Genomic DNA, 18,798 nt, shown 5'->3' on the forward strand with positions numbered 1-18,798 from the left:
TGTTGGAAGAGAGTGTTTGTTATGCAGAGTGAATTGTCTTGGCAAAATTCTATCAGCCTGTGTCCTGCTTCGTTTTGTTCTCCCAGGCCATACTTACCTGTAATTCAAGGTGTCATTTGACTGCCCACCTTAGCATTCCAGTCTCCTGTGATGAAAATAACATCTCTTTTAGGCGTGTTGTCCAGTAGGTGCTGCAGATCCTCATAGAACTGCTCTACTTCAGCTTCTTCAGCATTTGTGGTTGGGGCGTATATTTGGATCACTGTGATGTTAGATGGCTTGCCCTGAATTCGAATTGAGATCATTCTATCATTTTTTGGGTTGTATCCAAGCACTGCTTTAGCCACTTTACTATTAATTATGAAGGCTACTCCATTTCTTCTGTGGTCCTCTTGTCCGCAGTAGTAGATCTGGTGGTCATTTGATGTGAAGTGGCCCATTCCAGTCCATTTCAGTTCACTGACGCCCAGAATGTCTATCTTTAATCTTGACATCTCACCAATAACCACATCCAATTTGCCCTGGCTCATAGATCTTACATTCCAGGTTCCGATGGTGTGTTGATCCTTAGAACATCGGATTCGCCGTTCACCACCAGCACCGTCGGCCGCTAGCCGTCCTTTCGGCTTTGAGCTAGCTGCGTCATCACGTCTGGGGCTAGTTGAGCTCATCCTCTGTTCCTCCCCAGTAGCATTTTGACCATCTTCCGACCTGGGGGTCTCATCTTCCGATGGTATACCGACATATCTCTGGTTGTACTGATCCATTTAGTTTTCACGGCAAGAATACTGAGGTGGGTTGCCATTACCTTCTCCAGGGATCGCATTTAGTCTGACCTCTCTGTCATGACCTTCCCGTCTTGGGTGGCCCTTCACGGTTTAGCTCATGGCATCATTGAGGTGCTCAAGCTCCAGCACCACGACAAGGTAACGATCCTTTGCTGAAGTGTGTTAACAGGTACCTCCTGCCAATAAAACAAAAACAGAACAAAATGAAACCAGCTTGAGTGGCTTCCATTCTTCAGTCAATATGTCAGTTCATATTAGATTGTCTTGCTCCAGATCAGCATGACTGTAAATAGTATAAAATCTGAGACTGGAAGCATTCTTATATTAGGTATTGGATATTATGTGCAATTGTTTATTGTAGTCTTATTGAGGAAATGTTATGATAGTATTATATTATTATTCTACCTATACCTATTTCAGAATAAAAGTGAACATAATATTCATCTGCAACCACCTTCCTACAAGTGTTTCATATTTGTTGTTCAACAATCACAGCTTTGAACTGGAGATACCACAGAATGGAGTTTAACAAGTAAAACAGGCAAAGAAGGTAGGAGGGGAAGACAAGTTAATTATGCAGATTACATCTGAGACAAATTACAAGTAAGATATTCTATCATGTGGATTTGGACTATGATATGAAGTAGCATCATTTTTCTGTGACATCTTAGCATCCAGTTGATTTATAGACACACTTGGCTTTATGAAGAGATTCATATCAATCTATCTATCTATCTATCTATCTATCTATCTATCTATCTATCTATCTATCTATCTATCTATCTATCTGCCACCATCACATGATGCAGCTGAATCTGCTTGGAAAACCAGGGAAATATGTTCATCATTGTCAAAAGTTATCCTTTAACATCAGACATGGGAATAGCAGGAGAGCTAGGAATTTTAGCAGTATTGGACTTTATTTACAAGCCTATCCTTTTTTATCTAAGAAGTTAAGAAACAGCCCAATTAAACAATAACAGCAACAACCGAAATACTCTGCATATATTTCTAGTGCTGGTTACAATAAAATATTATCAAAGACTAATTGATGTTTTCCTGAACATGTTAAATAAGGAAAGTATTTTTGAGGACTTGTTCAAAGACCTTTCATCAGTGTATTCTTCTGAAAGTTACAGTGGAGGCTAGTAACTTGGTAGCTCTTTGACTTGAAAAAAGCAAGTTCTGTCATTCCTCATGGTGCATAAGTACCAATGACTGCATCCTTCATCTGTTCCCAACTATCAACTTCATAGAAAATAGCTAAAGCAGATTCTAGAGTTCATAAGAATAGCTAGATGTACTATATGATTACACTATGGTTCAGATCAGGTGTAGGTAACCCGAACATTCCACATACATGTTTTGCATTACAACTCTCACAGTTTTTTGCCATTGATCAGTCTAGGGCTGATAAGTGTTGAGGACCAAGTTGTCTATCTCTGGCTTAGATAATGCTGAGTAGTCTAATCCTGTCCAAGCATTTGTCTGAATTTATCAAGGCTTTGCTGTCTACTCCTTTGCACATCTACTTTATCCCCTTAATTCCAAGCCTTGCCATGTTCAGTTTGTGTTTTTTTCAGTTTGTTACAGATTGCTATTTGTGTCTCTTTGAATGTAAGTGCTTCCTTCATGATTGTAAATTCAGCTTTGTCACCAGTCGTGCTTCCTTCAGATGAATCATTTTTATAGTAGGAAGAAGAGCAGAATCTGGGCAAAGAACTTACTTACCTTGGTGGAAATATGGATACAGAACTTACTCACCTTGGTGGAAATATGGATTCTGACCATGAACTAAGATGTGGCTTCCAAAGTGCAAGAACACATCAAGAAACAAAGGTCAGAGAAACACAATATCAACTCTGATTGGCAACAGCTATATTCAACTGAAGACCATGAACCTACAATAATAAATTTGAATCAAAGAGCAATAAAACACTGGAACATCTTCAGAAACAACTTTGGTGTTTTGACTCCAAATCTTTCTGAAAGTCTTCAACTGGACCTGAGAATGCTTTGTTTCTGATACTAAATCTTGGCTTGAATTCTGAAATGGACCTTGAGTGTCTTCTGTGGCTACTTTTTCAGTTCTTTGATTGGTATATTTGACCATGCCTTCCTATGTGAACACTGGGGAAAGATATTAGACACAAGTGTAGTCTTTATGGCCATCTGATCCCTTCAATCTTACATTATATTTGCAGATCAGTATCATTTGTCAATATGTCAGTTTTCCTAGTATTGCTCTTTTCATTTTTTAAAAAATCTTTTCTATCCCCTGATATGCTAGGTTTCCAGATTGAGTTTTATTTTTAATTTCCTGACTCCTTTGCATTTATTTATCTATTTATCTATTTATCTATTTATCTATTTATCTATTTATCTATTTATTTATTTATTGGTCTTCTCACTGGTATTTGAAAATTCTTCCAATGACACATCATCAACTAATTTATTTAATGTCATCTTTACTCTTTCTTCCCAACCACTAATACAATTCTTAATTAAAAACAGACCTAGCATTGATCCCTGGTGTACTTTAGACATTATTTTCTTCCCTTTCATTTAACTCCTTCTTCCACCAGAGATGACATGGAACCTCTTTATGGGCCAGTATTTTGTTTGGCAAGGAAGCAAGGATAAGGTTACCATCCTCCGTGACACAGCTGGAACTGCCTAAATATTAAGAGGCAATGACAAACTGGGGATTGTGCTGATGGTCTTTAGTAAATATCCTTTTAGGTGTTTGATCTGTGCCCAATTATACACTTATTTATAGCTGGATCTAGAAAATATGCATACAGATAGATTAGCTTTCAAATAGTCCTTGTAGAATCAGGCAGCTGCATGAAGATCATAGCAGAACAAGCTTATTTCACTTTATCCCCTTACACAATTGCATAGCAGAAACAGTTGGATTGTGCTGTTGGTCCAGTCACAATATTGAGGGAGAAAATCTGAATAGGGAAGGGTGCTGTATGTGTATTTTTCTCTCTGTAAGGTATAATTCCTGAAGAGATTTCTCAGTCATAAGACATTTTCTCTAAAAGGATGAATGGCAGTGTTTTGTGTGTGTGTGTGTGTGTATGGGTATAGGCTTTAAAGAGCCTGAATCTATTTATAATTTTATTCTGAGTCCTGGATGAGGCCTCCTTTATCTATTTTGGTAGGAGTTGAGATAGTGTTGCATGAGACTCTGGCTGGGACCTCTTTATGTATTGTTATAACAAAAATAATAAAGCTGCCTGGCCTAGAGTTTGTTGCTTGGAGAGGATTACCTGTGGCTAGACTCTAAGCAGAGTAGATATGCTCAGTCATGTCTATCATGCATAAGGACCATCACAGCTAGGACAAAAAGCCAGCAGGAACCAAAAGGGCAGGCTTGAGGATGGTGGCCACCATTCTGCTCTCCCCTTTTCTTATGTTCACATAGGAAATAAAGTCTGCAAAAGACTATTATTCCAACTATTGCACAACAACACGCCTGACTCAGAAAGTCAGTCAGTGTGAAAGAGATACACACCCAGAAAGATTCAGAAAAGACTGGTTGCCAGTCAATAGTATGGATGTAAATAGCCATTTGGAGAGCTCCAAGTTAGCAGAGGCTAATACAGATTTTCCTTTGCAGACCATGTGTGGAGGTCAAAGATGAGCCAATAGGCATATAGGGAATAGATGCAGTACCATTATTTCCAGCCGGTACAGACACTGACATACATATCTGGGGAATTAATTAAATACTAATTTTCATGTTAATATCCCTATTATGATAGGAAGTGGAGCAGGCCTGAAACTGCAGAATTATGAACTGCTTTTTCTTTGATACTGTGTCAATGTTTTAAATGACTATTCCTAGACATACCAGTGTCATTGTGGATAATTTTATGTTATATTTACAGATCATAAAAGATTCAAATCATTTGTACTCTAGTTTATTAGCAGAAAAGAAGCTTATTGATTTTAATGATATCCAGGCAATATAAGATTTCAGCCTTTAGAGACAACTGCAACAGCTAACAGCTGACTGATTGGAAAGCAATGTTTTTTTCTGGTTGCTAAGCCTACATTATTATTGCTGATTTAGTAATAGTGGCAATAGCAGATTAAAGTATCTGATTTTTTTACAAGTAAATTATTTTACCAGTGAATTAAACAATACTAGATCATCTATGAGTCATACACTTATTTGATTAACTGCAAGGGAAATAAAATAAGTTGTAGACAGTAGATTGCTGTGGAACATTTAACAGATGCTAGAATGAAAGTTTCAAACTTTTACAAGAGATACGTTGGGTACCGGGCATGCTATATCTTTTTACTGCAATATAGCAAACTATATTGACCACTTGCAAGTGTTTCTACCATGCAAAACACAGCTTTCTTCTCTCCCATATGATCTTCTTAATTTTTCTATGGCTTTCAAGGAAGATGATAGGATCCATTAAACAGTAATGTTGAAATCTTTCCATATACATTTATTTGGTTCTGTGAAAGCCAGGAGGACTAAATGACCTTTAAGTAATTGTGTACTTCCATTTTTTCAGAATGACTTATATACACTTCAATCAGCTATGATTCCAACTGATGTCAGTGAGCTTGCTTTAATGTATGTGGTTCTAAGATTGCTTCTTTAATATCAATTTGTATTAAAGCAACACATTACTGTTACTTAGAGCATGTCATAACATCTAAACATTGAGAAAATTAAGCAAAATTAAATTGTCTAAAAAGGGAAATATTTGGGATGCTCACATAAATGTTCTTAGCCATATCTGTGTGTTATACAGATAGACAAAGATTGAGCCCTAGGTGGTTTTCTATAGACTGTTGAAATGCAGCTATGATCTGCCTTAGCCTATATGGCAAATGGAGGAAGATCCTGGGAGCAATCACATCTGGAAGGCTGCATAGTATCCCTTCATTGGGATATTTTCTCTAAAAGAAGAGAGTTAATGGTTAAAAGGTAGAGCACCGTTGCTTGATCAGCAAAAGACTTATTTATTTCTATTTCTCTCAGTCTTCCTTCTACCAAAAAAATCAGGAGGTTGAATTTTAAAATGTATAGAGGATTTATGTCTATTTTTAACAAAAACTGTATCAGCACAGAAGAACACAAACCTACTAGAGATGAGCTAATTTGGGGGAAAATGTTCTTCAACAGTTCTTTAATATAGTGTTCCCTTTTTGCTATTAGTCTTCTCCACAGCACCCTCCACTGCTAATATCATGACACTCTAGAAGGAAGTATCTTTCATGATAATTGAAAACATTTCTTACCTCACTTCATAACTCTCATTTAAAAAAACCTTCAGGAAACACATGTATATTTCTGCACATGCATGGAATGATGCTGATAACTTACAATTTAACTGCCCTTGCTTTCTAGTCATAATATTTGGAATCAATGTTTATAATGAATTTCCATAATACTTGGCTTGGCCACTGGGTGAACTTCTTTCAAATCGTGATCATCTAAGCTATTACGCTGGCAAACTGTTAAGGACAAGAGCGTATCAAAATAAACATTAGAACCAGTTTGGAAATGATAGCAAAAAGAAGAGCTACAATACTCGCCTTATTCTGAATGTAATATTTATGTTGCAGAGCAATTTGCTTGCAGATACAAAATACAAATACATAGTTTGCAAATGCAAAAAAAGTATGTATTGCACTACTTATTTCCTAGTATTCTTTTCCGTGTATAAATGCATGGTAGTTAATTCTAGATAAAATGGAAGATGGAGTCTAATTCTACTCTCCAACACCTTTTTAAACAAAAAGAAAATCAAACAGGGATCGGATGACAGCATTTTTAAAGAATTTTAAGGGAAAAAATAGTACAACTCTGTGCAGAATCAAAGTTGGTATAATGAGTCAAGACTTCCACTGCACCTTCCATCCATCTGAGAGTATAGATAGTGTATATAATCAGTTGTCTTCATCACATTGATGAGATCTCACCTTGAACAGGTGGATGGTCTCTCCCAGTGGCTTCTTATATATCTTAAGAGACAAGATGACCCAGCTCTGGGCACCCCATATTGTAGTGCCTTGAAGGCTGAATCTCTGCTCCCCAGTGATCATTGACTGCATTGCCCACATAGGAAAGAGTGGAACCATAGTGTCCCAAGATCCTAGCCAAGACTAGGATGTTGAAAAATCTTCCCAGAAGAAGGTAACAGCAAACTATTTCCATGTTGTTGTCAAGAAAGCTATTTGACTTTACAGTGATTCTATTTAGTCACTAAAACTTCAGCTGAGATTGATGGTCTTTACTTGATGTTCATGAGGAACTCAGATCTGTTTTCCAGTGTTAAGCCCCATTGCCCAAATAGATACTTTAAATTTTAAAATGATTTTCTTCCTTCTCCTGCTGCTGCTGCTGCTGCTGTTGTCTATTTGGAGTGCTTGAATAGTATAAGAGAAATAACATGTATGAAAATAGTATATCCCTATTCATATCCCTATGAATGCTCTTGTATTACTTTTTGTTCTATCAGTGAAGTTTAGGCAGGACAACGCCTGCTGGATTGGGTCCTTAGGCATTTCAAATAGGCCAAACAAATGTTTGTTGTTGCTGTTGTTTATCATATATCATTATGATATGATATTAATCCATTAACACACAGTGCCTTGTTGGACACATGTAAGTTTAAAGAATAAATTTTAGGGCTGCAGTTTATTCAAAATAAGGAGTTGTGGAAAGGTGAGACATTCCTTTGCTTATCTGGTTTAAACAAATGCTGGTTTAATATATATATACTCAAACCACAGATATATGAACAGACCATGCCAAATGCTGGCTGTGTTTTCCAATGTCCTTCCATATGGAGCATGATTTTTGAATTATTTTGTTTTTCCACCAAAACACATGATGGAATGTGTGAAATATGCCAAAAGGGCACATTGACCTTCTTCAAGATCTGTGATTAACCTAATAAGGATTTTTCATTGGACATCTGATTGTTGCATATGCTAACTATAGTAACAAGGACAACTGGAATATGCATAATAGCCTTTTCAATGGGCACAATTATTATATATTTGGGGCCTGTTTTAGAAACTTAAAATCACTCATTTTTGAATGAAGCAATTAATCTACTGTTTTCAAAAGAAATTTCTCTCAAATTAAGTTTTATATTTTTACAGTGTGCCCTATTTTCCATCCTACAATGGTTAAGTAAGAACTTACACGATAGCACCTGAGGCAGCATGATATATTTGGACCAGGTGAAAGTCCATTCTCAGCCTTGGAAGCTCACTGAGTAATTTGGGGCCAGCTGCTGTCTCTCAGCTCAACCTTTCTCACTGGATTATTCCTGTGAGGAAAAAAAATGGAAGAGGGAGTATTCTTTTCTTATATAGCACTAAGATACAAGCAAGTTCAGTATTCTTTTTCTCAACTGATTGTTGGATCACTCTATTAAGTGGAAGGCAAAATTCTCTTCCTATGGCTTGCTCTGAACCTTGTTAGACCATTAATACTTTTGCCAGACTCCCCTAATCAGGACTCACTATAAATTTCCAACCATCAATTTTTACAGTTTAATTAGTGTGAAAGAATGTAGACCTGACCTTGGGAAGGGTGATGAAATGATCAAACCATTAAGAGAGGAGTTTCAGAAAATATTACTCAGTCCTAAGAAAGAGGAAATTGTAAGAAAGAAAGTTAAAATAAACCCTCCTTTATTTTGTTCAGTATAAGAGAGAGAAACTTTGATAGGCTTTCAAAATTCTATTCTTCTACCTTACAATAATAATGACCATTCCTGGAATCCAGTTGTGCCTCTTTCTTGCTTTGTGAACCACAAACATCTGACATCAATCTTGAAAGCCTCCCTACTCTCTCGTAAGAGAGGCATTGGACCTTGCCTTCTAGGCATAGAATACGGCAATAGATTCTAGAAGCACCCCGCTGCCTGCAGAACAAATTGTTGAAGTATTAACAACAAGTGGCTATACAAATAACAAACCTGCATAATGCTATGATACAGCTAGCACAGCAGTTGGGACAAAGCTTGACCCCAAAAGTTTTTTCACAGGCACTATTGCTCTGTTCTCCAAAAAGTCTACTAGAGAGAGAAGCTGCATCCCTATGAACTCTTTCCAGATTTGTCAGACAATGACCCCCAGGATGAAGGAGATTCTTTGATTCCTACCACACTGGACCCTCTGTTTGTGGCTGCATGCAACTGGAAAGGAGGAGCACTTTCCAGTTCCATCTAGATTCTCTCTCTGCTGTATTTGTCTGTTCACCTTGGGGACCTGCTAGGCCCATCATTAAGGGAGGAAGGGGTGAATGATTATATGCTTGATGAGTTATCTGACCTGTCTTAGCATGTGGGAGGAAGGAGTGATTCCAAAGGAAATGTAATGTGAAAAGATATAGATCTGTGGAATTTCAGAAAAGATGACTCAGTTCAGAAAAAGTGGAAGGCATGAGAAAAAACCTTAAAATTACCCCATTTTGATTTTGTTTGGTATGAAGTGGAGTAGAGAAAAACTCTGACAGGCTTTCAAGATTCTGTTATTCTACTACATAACTGTATAGAGCATTCCACATCTTGCCTACCTCAAAGGGCTGACAACTAGGCTGCTAGGTTTGAACTTAGCAAAGTCTCTCAGCATCCACATGGTATGAGTAGATAATCTTCACTGCAAACTAGACAGAAGCTACATTAACCAGTTGACTGCCTTCATCAGCATGAAGGTGTCATTCCCTGTTAGACCTGCTGCAGTTTTTTTGTTTTCTCCAATTTTTCCATGTTTCAGAGGACTCTTTGCCCTGTGCTTCATGTCTCTGAAGCTGAATAATTATTTGTTGTTGACGTCTATGCCTGACAACCTTTGGCTTTTGGCTTCTCTAAGTTCAGAATACTGTACAAAATTTCACTATTACTTTTTCTGAGAAATAAGATAGAGCCAAATCTGCCTAGCTTCTTGTCCTTATCAGCAAAAGTCTGCAAGAGTAACTTTTAAGATATAGTGTGCTGTATACAGTCTAAATATTGGGTACTGCTTTAAACCTATTCTGTTCTGCCCCACCAAAGATTCTGTTTGAAAAAAACGTTCTGTTCTTTCCATTCTGTTAAAATTTGTTTTATTTTTGAATGGTTTGACAAATTCTGAATTTACTGTATTTAATATTAGCAATTAGTAATGTAATTATTCTAACATCTTACTAATATTACATTACAGGCTTATTATATATTTCTCTGGGATCAGAAGCTAAGCAGCATCAGGCCAGGCTAATATTTGGATGGGAGACTAACAGATTATAACAGACTAGAATGGGAACTCAAAGAATTTTCAGAAGAAAACTGCATGGACATGTCCATGAAATCACTGAGAAACTTGATTTGAGGGGAAAATAATTTATTTATTAAAAGTATTCCTATAACATGTCTCATTGGAAAAAAAAGTTGCACTTGCCTACATGTCTTTGCATAATAGAATATGTTAATGATCTGAGAGTGTGTTAGGCACCTAATACTGTGCATTAGCCAGTTACATCCTTCTTGATTCATGAATTTCAGTAAATGCATCTAGTTAATTGTTCCTTAAACTACATGCAGCTATTTAGTACTGCAGTAGGAACTATTCTGTCTTCTAGTTACAAAGAAAAGGATACCCAAATGCTGACCAAAAGTCTTCACAGTATGTAATTTCCTCCCAAACTGAGTTTTCTTCCCATCCACTAAGGGCTGTGTACATTGTGTATGAGGAAGCTTGGTCTGAGCTGAAACAGAGGCCTCAACAATGCTACTCAGTATGACCTAAACAAAAACCCAACATTGTATGGAGTAGGTCTATTTGGGACAATGTTCTCCCATACCAAGTATCTAGCAAACATCTCTTACCAATCCCACAGAAGAGCTTTTATCCTTGCCCCTACAATGTTTTTCCATTTTCATTTTTAGAAGAAAGATTCAGGAACTTCCTTGGGCAAGAGGGACTTTGCCCGTCTGCTGGAAGAAATAAAAACAGTTTCCCATTCTACACCATCCCTGCTATACAGCATGGTGAGCTGACCTAATAATACCCTTCTTATCCTATTCTCACACCAGCAGTGAGGAAAATCTTTTCTTCTTGTCAGCTGACAAGTAACTGTACTGGCTATCTTATCTGTGAAAGAGTCACTAAATTTGTTGCAATTGCCATTGCTATAACATCCTTTCAGCAATCTTGGTAATTCTGACAGTACTTTATATGTTTGTTTCAGTGTATACCTCATGGTTATTTCTTACATCTTTTTCTCCTTTGGTTTGTCTGTTTTGGCCATTAAATTAAATAAGAGGGTTCCTAGCACATCTTTATGCTATGGGTAGATGTAAGTGGGAATATTACCCTCAACTAAGACTTCTGGGAATCTGTATTCATTGTAAACAGGAGAGACTTGGATGGGGTGAGGAGAACAAGTGTAACTATTGGAAAAAAGAAGCAGTGCAACTTGGCAGCCCAAAGTGTAGAGATCTCAAAGCCCAGTTTATCTTAGGCAGCCAAATAACTTATCTATTAAACCACGTGGGTGATTCATTTGACTTGAGATCAGCAAAACCGTGCCTGATCCACACTTTAAAGAAAAGGAGGTGGATTAAAGCCAGTTGGACTAAGTTGCCTTAGATCCAGGTGCTATAGATTTCCTGCAATTTAGATCTTGTTGCTTCAGTGAGAATTCACAAAAATCAATCAACTCATATTTAAAGCACATTAGGGAGAACCATTCTTCTTTTCTGTATACACCACATAACCAGGCTTGGCGTTTTTTAATTCCTTGACCTGTAAAAAAATAAAAATGAAGATGGCGTGGGAGATTTGTTTGGCAAGTCAGCCTGACAAAAGCTAAGCCACCATATGTCAGAAAGCCTCACTGATGGTATAATGGAAACATTAACAAAATATGATATCTCTCTGAATGTATCGGTTACCCAGTCTGCTGTCTGAAAGTTTATTTTGAATCCAAAGCAGTGTATTGATGTTACTGTAAAGCCTGCTTGTTGATGGTCCCTTGCTACCACCTTTATTTCCAAACTATATACAGTATAGTGATAAATTCCAGTTCTACAATTCTGAGAATTAAATGTACAAAAATAAAATGAAGGGATTGTAAATAGTTTCAAAAACTTTAACTGCATGAATCTATTCACTGAATGGAGAAAGATTACTTACAGGAATATCATTAATGTGGTGAGAGACATTTTATCTATATACTACTAAAACTCCTATTTGTTTGTAACCTTCAATTGGGCGAAACGGTGCACCATAGGGCAACAATTTTTGAATCAATGTACCTCAAATGAGCTAACTTAAAGAATGAGTCCAAAATCTGGAAGCCATTACTCCCATGGGATTGAAATTTGGAAAAATTGTGGTCGCTTCAGCACCACCGTGCTGCTGCACTGCTGTGGTCAGCCGCAGTCATATGATCATTATTTCCTACACTTCCTGCCAGCTACCCACAAGTCAATTCTTCTGAGGTGATGATGGCACTGTATACCTCAATGATTGAAATTTGGCAAAGTTGTGGCTGCTTCAGCACCACCATGCTACCACAGTCAGCCATGGTCATGTGATAGTCATTCCCAACAATCCTTTGCAGCTTCCCACAAGTCAATGAGGCAGGAAGCCAGTAGGAAGTATGAACTCTTCTGAGGTGATGACGGCACTGTACGCATCATTGTAAAAACTGATATGTAAGAACAAGAATAGGATGAAGCTAGAGCTGCATGACTCCAGGATCAAACATTTGGGACAAATAACACAAGAGAAGGAGAGACAGGAGGAGAGACATGAATGTATCCACAATCACAACAAGAGGCACAGAAGGAGAAGGGAGGAAGCACAAAGGAGCAGAGAAATGCACATCTCCAGGATTGGAGACAAAGAACAAATAGTAAAAGATATGAACAAATGGAGGATGAAAGGGCAGCATGCCTCCAGAATGACAGTGAAAGCCACAGAATAAAAAGATAAGAAACAGCGGGGGAAAGGGAAGATCAGCTTGAGAATATGTGGCAAACAGTAATTACTGCGAGAGTTCCTCAACACAACAATCTTCTTTAATAAACTGATGTTTTCTTCTTTAATTTTCAAACCACACCAATAGCAATTCACCCACAGTCATTCTTTCTGTTTAGGTAAGGAAATATTTCTGAAACAATGACCCAACGGGTCACAAGTTGTCTAGTTATTTTATCTTCATAAAGACATAAATCATTATTAATTAGAACTATCTAGGATGCTTTTATTAAGTTGCATGGAGAGAAGTCCACAGTGGTTGTTTTTGGTTTGATGGAAGGGAAATTCCGTACCTATGGCTTACATTTATTGTCAGCTAAGTCTGCAGCAAAGAAACATGAATGCTGTTATGGAGATGTTAATTTCAGCATTGCAGACACTTTAAAAAAAATAGAGTGGCATGAGTATTTCACACCCCAGCATGTTCTGTAACTGAAAGTCTGACATTTATTACTGAAAACAGCCTTGTTAATAAGCGTTGCATTTCACCTTTATTTAAAATTCTTTAGCCACAGTTCTGCCTTCCAAGTTGGCTCTGAAAGCAAATTTATATGCCTTAAGAACAATTCAAATGTATTGCAACCCCAGCAAGTAAGTGTAAGCAATCAGAAACTAACCATGATATTTAGGCTTCAATGTCTCTGTAGCTTAAAGAGAAACTCAGACTTTTTAGGACCTCACTAAGTTTTAATTAGAGAAGGATCATTTCAATAACAGTTCAAATGGAATACTTACATTTTTGTAATACAACATGAAATTCCTTTTGTGGGTACACATGGATATGCCACCATGGTATTTCCATTTTACGCAAAGTACAGAATCTCCTCCTCCTCCTCCTCCTCCTCCTCCTCCTCCTCCTCCAATGAATTACTAGAGAAAATAAAAGAAATTAAATCCTAATTCATTTAGCTATACAAAATGTCATCTATTCTATATCTCCATATCTTTCTAGCAAACTCTCCTTGTTCCACCACATCCATATCCTAATACTTTTGTTCATTAAACTTCTACCCATCACAACTTTCTCAGCCTTCCCCCTCCTCTCAATTCATTCAGTCTTCCTTCTGACATTAGTTTGTGATTCAATCCACATTCATTCATTCTATATGACCAGACAACCTCAGTATACTTCTACTGTCCTTCTTCTCTTCTATCACTCATTTTTGTATTCAGTTCTCATCCTTATCACCCGTTCATTCTTGTTCCGGTTTCTTCTTCTTTTACTACACATGTTTAAGTAAACCGTTTCTATTCCATTCAATTTACTTTTGCATTTCAAAAATATATACCTCTCTCTTCTAAATAACAAGGTAGTCAGAAGCACACTCTTCTACACAGCCATTTTCACTTATTTAAATGCATCCATACCTACAATTTACAACCTTTCTACCAGCATTTGCACATTTTAAAATTTCTACATCTACTTTCCCATTTTAGTAACCATTATAACAAGAAAAACAATTTTATCTACTTGCTCTAATATTCTGAATTTCGCAATTGCAAAATTGCAATTGCTCAGTCTGTTTTCTCTATTTTTCAGATCCATATTCTTAACTACATCATATAATCTTTCTAACATTTTCTGCAAACATTTGGGTTCTCTGCAACAATACAATAAACACAATGCATATAAAAGTACACACACAATCACATCCCAAACCAACATACCTCTAACATCACCACAAGCATTCCTTAGTAATCAAACAACTGGTCTTACTCCCTATTTAATATTGAATCATTCACTAACTATTCCATTTGGTCTGTTTATTCTCACACATGCTTTATGTCCATCGTGTCCCATTCTTACTACATTCAGCAATCAACCTTCAATATTTGTGTAAAACATTCTATAATTCAAACGTATTCACTTTATCATATACTTTCTCTAAATCAGCAAACATACAGTATACTTTTTTCTCTCACTCACAAATACCTCAATGACCCAGTGAAGAGCAAAAAATTGGTCTGCACAATTTCTGCCTGGCATAAACCTGCACTGCCCTTCCCAAATTTGTTCATTGTCACTTTTTTTATCCTTTCAGTGAGAATTCTGCTGAATACCTTCTCAGCACATTTAATAAACTCATCACCCTGTAGTTTCCCCTTTCAGCTTTCTCATTGTATAATGAAGCAATAACAAATTGTCGGATACAGATGCAGTCTTTACATACGTATAAATTGCACAGACACTCCATGACCAAACTACAGTATGTTGATATTTTAATATTTCTCCAGTTATACCACCAACACCTGCTTCCTTACCATTTTTCAACATTCTCACAGCATTTATAACTTTCTTGTCATGAGTTTTTTCTTGGACATTAATATTTACTGTATAGCATTCATTTCAATTCCAGTCTTTAACATATCACTATTACTCCATACAAATCTCTAATATAATCCTTTTAGCATTCCTCACCTTAGTTTCATCCCAAATCATTTCATAATTTCTAATCTTATTTCCATTCATGCTGATGGAGAGTCCTTGTTTAGGATGCTTCACCAACCTCCTTTTTTTTTTTTTCATTTTCCACTGGTATAACATCACCACTGCTAAGGCACTTAGTAATGTAATTATTTTCCTTCTACACCAAGCAACTTCCAATCCTCTTTTCTTGTGTCCTCTTTCCTTTCCCTGTGATGGGAGATTATCATTTATACTTTTTCATAGATGACTCATACTTTCTCTTCCTTCAGTTGTTCTCCTTTCACTCCAGTTTCTGTCACTTCTTTCCTTTTCTTCCATCTCCTTTTTTTCCAAGTTCCATTTCTGACTTTACCAAAGTCTTTATTCAAAACTTCTCATTTCCTTTGTATTCTACATTAATGCTTTAATCATAAAGAATCAAATCAATCAAGCTTCTGGATTCATTGCTTTGCCAATCACACCATGAATACTCACATGCTTAAATCATTTTATTTGTCACAGATATTTCTTCCAAGGAGATAGTCATCTATCACTATTCTAATTTATTATTTGGTGTCCAAATGGCCTAATCACCTTTTCTGAACTCTCATCTCATTCCTATCCATCTGTCCAGTAATGTTGTTTAACAGAAGAACTCCCCGCAAAATTGCATTCATTCGGAATGTTGTACAATTTCTCATAAACTCAGCCCAGTTGTTTAATATCATTCCCTTTCTTAGTTTCAAAAGTATACCGCATATCTATTTTTCTTATTCATTATTTCATGCTCTTTACTATATAATCTTTTTACATTACAAGTTTTAATCTTCCATATGCCACGGTCATCAGGAAATGAATCCATGATTGTTGAGTCCATTTCCCATCATTGGTTAACAAGACTTTGATATAAGACTTTTTAATAAGCTTTCTGAAAAGTAGACTAAGTTACCTTAGTCAAAACCCATCTTACAAGTATGTGCAGCATTGTCTGTTAAGAGTAAGAGTATGATACTAATTAGTTTGGACATATTTGGCCAATATGTATTATAGTATTATATTTCAGAGACTCATCTTTAGGATACTCTGTGCATCTTGCCACCAATATACTGATAGGTGGGAGGGTTTTTTACCAATTGGATTTGTTTTACCTGAGCTGCTAAATGGTAAAATAAAGAAAGAAACAAATAAACAAGCAAACAAATAATCAAGTTTATAGTGAAATGGAATATATTTGATCATCGACAGGATAAATAGGTGTGCTGATTCATTTAAAACAGAAACCTGGATAGATCCAAAAGCTAAACTGGAAGGACTTGAGCATATGAATTAACAAATACCACATTTTTGCAGTGCAGTGTTTTGGACTACTATGGACCTATGAATAAAATATATTGTGTGCATGCTTGGCACCCTCCAACTATATAACTTTAATGTAAGTAGACACAGATTTCTAGAATTTATATATAAAATCCAGTTAATTCATGTTTTCTGAGTTATGTAAATGAACAACAGAAAAACTATGGAGTGTGTTTTAACTTCATTGTTTATCCCATCAGAGGCATGTTGGGAGAACCATCTATGCTGTTCCTTAGCAAAGTGATCCCACTTGCACTTAAAAGGTCCTTGATTGAACAATTAATCACATTTAATTGTTTGAACAATTAATCACATTTTAAAAAATTATTTGCTTTTACATGTTGGACATAATATGACTTTGTATAGTTAAGTTAACAGCTTTAATGTAAGTTAACAGCTTTGCCTTGAAAGAAAGGAACTAGCTACTAAAGCATTATAATGACTAGGGCGACGATTTCTATGACCTAAAAATGTTAGAAATATGCAAGCATTTATGACCTTAAGACCATTTAAATATGACCAATTAAACCAAAATTATGACTTTTAAAGCAAAATATGACTTTATGATTTTTCTGAAATTAGCGCCCAATATTTAAAATCTATGCTTACACACACACATACACACACACAAATTAAAAGGTTTATTCTTCTTCACTTCCAGTGCAGAAGTGCTAGTATTGAAGGAATCAAATGAACATTTTGAAAGCAAAATGGTCATCCCTGGATTAGTTTTCATTAATAGCAGAATTGCATCGGATGACCACTTGCATCTTGAGGTTATCAAACTCAAAACCCCTTCTGTTGTCCACCAGTATGTTCTTGTATCTGGAGAAACTCCAACATCACAAGGGGTTATAGGAACAAATTTGAAAAAAAGCAAACTTATCTGGAGAAAATGCTGGCTCAAAGTCTTCAAATTTTGATTTGAGTCCATTTAGAACGTTATTTATTTTGCAAAGTATTGAATAAACCAGATTAGATTGCAGCACTCTTTGCAGTTTATCACTAACTTTTTGAGCCACTTTCCCCTTTGCTTGCTTTAAATCACTCTCAGTTTGTTTTACAATGTTCAGTGCATCACTAAGTTCCATTCCTATAGTTTCAAGGCAGGTGATTGCTCTTGATAATCCACTGAAGTTAGATCCTATATATGCTAAGTTTCCAGCCAAGGTTTCAGAAGAGGAAACTTGATGGAGAAAGATTCACAACAGTCAAATCTTTAACTATCTGCTGCAAGGAAGCATAATTTGTTAAATAATACATAGCCGCATCCAGCCAAGTCCCCCAATGTGTCACGACAGGTTGGGGAGGGAGAGCCAAAGTAGGAACAATTTCTTTGAACTTTTGTACTCGAAGTGGAGCTTTAATGAACATTTTTTTCCCCATTTGAAATTATCTTATCTACATCAGGATAGTTGCTTCGAGTCTCTTCAGCCACTCTGTGTAAACCATGTGCAAGGCATGTGATATGGATCGTTTTTGGCTAAAGAAGTTTAAGTCCCTTGGCTGCTTTAGTCATGTATGGAGCAGCATCTGTTACAAAGAGGATATTTTCTCTTTTTCCACCATCCAGCCAGAGTAGTTTCATAGAATCATCAAAGATTGCATAGCAATAGTGGAATTGTTTACTTTTTGTAGAGTTTCACATGTTAGAAGAAATATTTCACCAGGCTTGTCACATTTCAAAGTGCCAGTAATAACATTGGCTACATATCTTCCATTTACATCACTTGTTTCATCTATTGAAACCCATATCATATTGTTGTCAACAGCAGATCTTATCTTTTCTAACACATCTTCATAGTGGGTAGAGATGTATTTTTTCCTTACAATTGATTCATTTGGAATTGGGTGACTGGTGTACTTCTCCAAAAAATGCCTGAGGCTACCACTACCTAATTTCCTTAAGGGAATATTTGAAGTAACCATCATTGTACAGAGAGCCTTACAAAATTCTGACTGGGTATTTGATGAACCTGCAGTTGAAGATAAAGACCTCTTAAAAAGAGATGTTGCCTGTTCTCAGTGAAGGTAAATCTTGCTAAACAACTCTTATGTTTCATGGTGTCACAATGTTGTTGAACATTAAAATGCTTTTGGGCTGATACCTTAACTTCACACAATTTACAAACAAAATATCACCATTGCTACTGAAAATCTGCTCCCCAAATTCTCAAACAAGACGCTGTAATTTCATACTCACTGAACATCTACTTTTAGGCATGTTGA

Source organism: Candoia aspera, chromosome 8 (genome assembly GCF_035149785.1).
Source record: "Candoia aspera isolate rCanAsp1 chromosome 8, rCanAsp1.hap2, whole genome shotgun sequence".
Taxonomy (NCBI): domain Eukaryota; kingdom Metazoa; phylum Chordata; class Lepidosauria; order Squamata; family Boidae; genus Candoia; species Candoia aspera.